This window comes from Parus major, chromosome 1, assembly GCF_001522545.3.
Source record: "Parus major isolate Abel chromosome 1, Parus_major1.1, whole genome shotgun sequence".
Lineage (NCBI taxonomy): Eukaryota > Metazoa > Chordata > Aves > Passeriformes > Paridae > Parus > Parus major.
The window spans coordinates 43346645-43352396 of NC_031768.1; the positions used below are offsets into that span (position 1 = coordinate 43346645).

The following is a 5752-nucleotide window of genomic DNA, read 5'->3' on the forward strand; positions in this document are numbered from 1 at the left end:
CATTAATTCTGAGTGACACCACTTCCTTTTAAATCACTGTAAGTCAGAAATGTTATCAAATCTTAAAGGTAACAGAATTTGTCACAGATATCTATGACATCATTCAACTACCTATTGAGCTGACTTGATTTCAATCAACTTAGATTTAATTCCTCTCAACATATAATAGGAATGGAAGATCCATGATTTTCTAAAGAATGTCAATATATCTTGATCTTAAACATTCTTCCTATAATAATAATAAAAACCCCAGACGCTTACTGTCTCTGGAATGTGTTTTATATCGACAACACATAATTTAGTGCTTCTTTTATAAAAGAACCTCTGATATAAAAAGACAATAAAAATGTCAACAACAAAAATACATGCTATTTTATCTGAATTGTATCAAACCCAGAAAAAGTAATTATTTTAGGCATAAAAATGCCTCATATTATGTAATTCTTAAGGATTTTCATGTTGTTCAAGTGTTTTTTTAAAAAAAAAGGTAACTTCAAATGAAGAAGGCTAATTTTGAAATATAAGCCTTTTGAGTTTGAAGATCATAAATTCCTGTCTCCCTGAAGCTTCCCACTCTTTGTTGTATTCAGTTGAAAATAACTGCAAAGGTAGACCAAAGCATTTCCACTGAGTATAAATAGATATTTTACCACACAAGAGTGTTTTCCCATCTTTTTTTAATTTTTTTTTTTTTTCTCCCCAGTCAGTCTGAAAAATGAATACCTAGATAAATATGCTGCAGAAATATTGCACTGCCTAAGACAGCAAAAAAATCCTTCTGAATTGATGAGAGTATTGTCAGAACATTTCATTCAATAAATAATCCTTTGTTGTTATATATTGTATTTAGGAGTATGCATGAAATTAGTAATGGTAAAAGGTCAACTATTCAGACTCTAGGAAGTTGCAGTGCTAGAAGCAGTACAAATCTCCAGGTGAAGTGAATTGGTTGCTAGGACAATAAAAGCTGGCAAAAAATAATTACAAATTCAGAATACATATATGGTACATTGCCACTAGCATTTGACAGAACCTATTTGCATATCCAGTTTTCAACTTTAAAAGCAAGCAGCAATGTCTATGAAGAATTACTATTTCTTCTCCTTGAGACAATGGAAATAAATTTTTGCCAGAGGATTAGTCTATGGCAAAAGTTATAGGATAAGACAGAGAAATTGATCCGTGTAATAATATTCTTTAGGAAACTAATAGATGTTTTTCTGTCAAAATGCTGTGGGGTTCAAGTCTTTTTGCATGGCTTCATGCAATAGGGAATTTGCACCCATAGACAGGGAAAACACAGTCATAAATTATCCCAGCTTTAGAAGCTTAAAAGAATTTTTTACCAGAACTAATCAGTTTTCAGAATAGGTGTTATGAGAGGTATGCACAGCCTCTGCTGTCAAAGGACCCATCTACATAAAATCACTCCCACCCACCCAAAAGAGATGATGCGTAACTTTGCAAAAATAATAATGTTTTATTATTTCTGTGAATATTTTTCAGTGCTAGGCAATCAATATCACTGGTATAATGCTAAAAATACACAATTTCTCTTAGCAAATTTTCATCTATTCCCATAGAAACAGTTTTCCTTTACTCTGTTTGTAGCTATGAAAAACAGAGCAGAAACTGTGGGAAAAAAAAGGAGTATTTTGGCCATTGCCATTTTTCCATTCACTTTATGAAGAGGTGAGAATGATTTCAAACAAGATCAGTGTGTTTCTGAAGATTTGAACACCAGCAGGATTCTCATCCTGGTCACCAGACACAGCAGGTACAGAGCAGGTTTCTCTGAGGGGACTGGAGCAGCTTTGGCTGGTTGGATCTGGTTCTTCAGTCCTGCTCCCTTCTCATGCAGGCACTTCCTAAAGGTATGCAATGTGGGCAGGGAATGCATACTGGGATCTCCAAGCATGACCCTCAGCCTAAGGAGAAAGTAAGGCACAATGTCAGCATCAGAATCACACTTCTCCAAGGAAAGAGACAAGAACTCCATCACAAACTTCACCACCCTCCAGGTAGGAGGACTTGTGTTACAGCAGTTTACTGCAGCAGTATAAACCAGAAATTTCTGTAACTGGACTAACTCTGGGGATTAGAATACTAGCTAAAGATTGAACTGACAGTATCAGACTGGCAGCTGCACCTGTATGCTTCATTGTTTTCCTGTGGCAAGATTTTCAGTGTAACAAACAAATCCAATGGCACCAATGTTTCAGGAATAGAAGACTTGGGTACTAGTGAAAGATTATACTTCACCATAGCAATTATAATTTCTCTAAAAATACCTCCACAGTTAATCATCCAGAAGCCAGTGAAGATGAGAATGATTTGTGTTATAAATGTTGTCACTTGTCCAGTTGTTCCAGACCAAAGTCTCTCCTGCCTCAGTAGCTGGAGGTCAGACCCGTGTCCTGAAACACAGGTGTGAGCCGTAGATGCAGCTGCTGCTTTCCAATGGCCAGGGGTGCCCACCACTTGGTCTGACTCCAGTAGATGCTCCCAGATTTCACTCACACATACTGAGGTCTCCCCAGTGCCCTTGCAGTGCTCGCGCAGACACACAAACACACACACATACGCACACACACACAGAATATAGAGTGAGATTATGGTTAGAGGCAGTTAAGAAAAGATTTAACAGGAAGATACAGGAAGACAGGACAGACTGCAGTGATCAAGCACAGGGTTCAGCCAAACACACTGACTAGTCCTGTTTCACACACAACCAACCCCTCTTATAAGCCTATCCCCATCTCTGTTCCCACCTGCTCCCCTTCCCTTAACTATTTGTTGACGCTGTCCCACTAACCCAATCCAGCATGCAGAACCATCAGGTTCTCATTCTCATCCATTGCAAATTCCAGGTTTGCCTCTAGTTTTTCAAAAGGCCATCAATTCCACGTACCTGTGCAATTTAGCACTGTCTTGTATTGCAAGAAAAAAATATAAGAGGTTAGATAGGCTATTTTAAAATAATAAGAAGGAAAAATAACACAAGAGTAATTCTTTAAGAATACAAAATTTAAAAAAAAAAAAAGTGACGCTACGCTCTACAGCTTTCCAAGCTTGCAGCTAGCTCCACACCACTCAGCCGATGGCAGCACCAAGAGTGGGGAACAGCACGGGCACGATGGTCCCAGTGCTGAACCTCCAGAGCCCCCTGAACTCGGGCCCTGTAAATCCCAGGCGTCGCAGGTTTCAGTAAAGGGATGGAGGAGGCTCAGAGTCTCTTTGTCTTCCCAGGAACAGGTTTTATTGAAGGTAAAAGGAGCGGTGACAGGGGAAAGGACTGGGATAGTGCGAAAAGAGAGCAACTGAGCCCTGAACTTCACTGTGCAACCAAATTTAAAGAGGGGAGGGTACAAACTGGAATCCAATCAGAGCACAACCCGGGAGAAGATGAAGGAGGGGTTTACAACACTCAGAACCAATGGGAGGAAAATATGGGTGGGATGGCAGCAACAACACCAATGGGGCCTCGTGTAGGGGATGAAGGGCAGGGAAAATGCTAGAACAAAGGGCAGGGTTTACAATGACAGGCATGGGTAAGGGGCTGACTGACGGTGATGGACAGGGAAGGTTCGGGAACAAGGGGAGGTGTTTACAAAAACTGACAAGGGGGTAAAATCATTACAAATTCATGGGGAGATAACAGGAACAAACCATTAAATTAACAAAATCCACAAACAGAACAAACAGACTGCAACAAAAAAGTTTTATTTGCAATAAAAGTTTTTTGAGCTTCATGTCTTGCTTAAATGTATGCTGTAAAAAATTAGGCCTTAGTATTATCTTGGGTTTGTGATCTGAGGAGAAAGGGTGAGGTAGAACTATCACAGGTAACTAGTAATAGAATATGAGAAAATGGCCTCAGACTGGGCCAGAAAGGCTCAGGTTGGGCCTTAGTAAGAATTTTTTCATTGAAAGGATGGTTAAGCATTGAAATGGGCTTCTCAGGTGACTGGTGGAGTAACCATCTCTGGAATTGTTAAAGAAAAAACTTGATGTGACTCCTAGTGCTGTGGTTTAGTTGACAATGTTTGATGTTTGGTTAAAGGTTGGACTCAATGATGTTGGATGTCTTTTGCAGCCTTAAAGAGTCTATGATTCTATGATTCTGTTGAAATTGAAAGAATGAAACAATTGTAATTTCTGACTTGAGTTTCCTAGGTAACATTTCTGAAGCTAATGCACACTCAATGTCCTGCAGCCTCATCATTTTCAATGAGAAAATAATATTGCAGGAAATAGGACTACCATATGTTCATGGTTGCTGAGATATTTATTCTTTTTTTTACATATAAATTTTGTTCCAGTGGAGCTTAAGGACTTCTGACACATTTAGAATTTGCAGTTTTGACAAGGCCACAGGACAACCAGAACTGTCAAACTTGTAGTACACATATCACTAGCACAATATAAATGAAATATATAATATATTGGGTGTAAATCAGGCCTGCTGCTGATGCCAACAATCTGTGTAAGTTGAATAAATTCAGTATGCCCTGAATATGTCAAACACACTATGTTTGTATACACCAACAGGGAAACACATGCAGAGTTAGAGCTAATGTTGAAGAAGGGGGTGTATGGATACAGTTTATAAAAAATGGATGACATAGAATATGAACATCCTTAGGTAGCTAATATGAGGCTGATTGGTATATTGATCTTTGTATTCAGTATTGTGTCTAATTGGCAATATTAGGCCTCTAACAGGTGAGATGATCAGTGGGTGATGCAAGAAAACTGCAAAAGATGTGAACATTTTTGTTTATAAATAAAGTCTTTTTTATTTTTATATTTTTATATTAATTTTATTTCTGACTAGTTATATAGTCATTGTGTATTCAAAGAAGTCTTCATTAAAAGAGAAAACAATTCTCATAAATGTTTATTTGAAGATATCTCAAGAATTTAATGCTTTTAGAAACAAATCTTCAATGGTTTACCATGTTATTCTTCCTTAAAACCTGAGGAAATAGTATTTACAAGTACTGTTGTACTTGCATGCATGATTTGGACAGTGTAGTCTATGTTGATCTTCTAAATTTACATAAATGGCTATGTAGATGCCCATCAACTGAACAATTTCTCATAAAATCTATTTCAGAACCTCAAAAGAAAAAATAAGTAGAAAAATGTAAATTGCAGCACTTTTCCAGAAGATGCTTTACACTTTCTGGCATCCACTGGGTAGTCTGATTATTATGTGCCTTAAGATTTAAATTTTTTAACAGCAGGTATTAGAAGACTGCTTTCTCTTAATCTATTTTCAGAAAAGATGTTTATCTCTTGGACATTATGTGAATCAAAGCAAAGACAAAACAAGCTGTAAGAATAATAAGTATAATTTAAAAGTCCAGTCTCAGAGAAAAATAGCTTATTTAAGAAAAAGAAAGGCTGATGTAAATTATTGTCACTATGTGCTTTGCCCTCATATGACAAGACTGTGCAATTTACAGCCAAGAAACCCAGGTTAAGTGGGTTGCTCAGCTAAATGCTACATTGTTTTATCTTAAACAAAAAAACAGTTTAAATATTAAAGAATTACCTTAAATTTACTCTGTAAATGTAAAATATTTACAATTTTGTTAACTACAAAAAGAAAGGTAGTTATATCTGCTATTAAAAAAAATCAGGTTGAAATTCAATTTGCGAAAGGTATAAGGGAGAGTAAAGAAAAATTCACTAATCTGAATTGGCTACTTAAGTTTAAATATCATTGCTACTGGAAAGTATATAC

At 36.9% G+C, this 5752-nt stretch overlaps 1 long non-coding RNA gene across 1 annotated transcript; it reads right to left on the minus strand.

Moving 5' to 3' along the window:
* Window positions 1-1494: 1494 nt before the first annotated feature.
* Window positions 1495-3306, minus strand: LOC107200105. Its single transcript, XR_004496238.1, has 4 exons — window positions 3054-3306; window positions 2912-2926; window positions 2292-2417; window positions 1495-1928 (listed from the first exon to the last, which is right to left on the minus strand). It is a non-coding gene; the product is annotated as an uncharacterized LOC107200105 (long non-coding RNA).
* Window positions 3307-5752: the final 2446 nt, after the last annotated feature.